At 33.0% G+C, this 227-nt stretch overlaps 1 protein-coding gene across 2 annotated transcripts in view; it reads right to left on the bottom strand.

The window, feature by feature from the left end:
• LOC119585077 (ATP-binding cassette sub-family A member 3-like) overlaps positions 1-227 on the bottom strand; it is a 16804-nt gene that overhangs the window by 15667 nt on the left and 910 nt on the right. The gene's annotated exons all lie outside the window — the stretch shown is intronic.

Consider the following 227-nt stretch of genomic DNA (forward strand, 5'->3'; position numbering starts at 1 on the left):
AAGGCGAAGAACGAGAATTAAATTAAAGAGAAATTAGGATAAAGGAGAAAACAGAAAAACGAGAATTTAGGCCAAAAATTGTATTTGAAGTTAGAGAAGAAAAGGTGTTTTAATTTACGCGGTAAATACGCGGATTAAAATCAACTCAAGATAAGAAACACCGAGAGAATTTAATCCTAGTGACCCCGAGTGTAAAAATATTTGTTGATAAAGCCGATATCTCGTGT

This window comes from Penaeus monodon, chromosome 19 (assembly GCF_015228065.2).
Source record: "Penaeus monodon isolate SGIC_2016 chromosome 19, NSTDA_Pmon_1, whole genome shotgun sequence".
Taxonomy (NCBI): Eukaryota; Metazoa; Arthropoda; class Malacostraca; order Decapoda; family Penaeidae; genus Penaeus; species Penaeus monodon.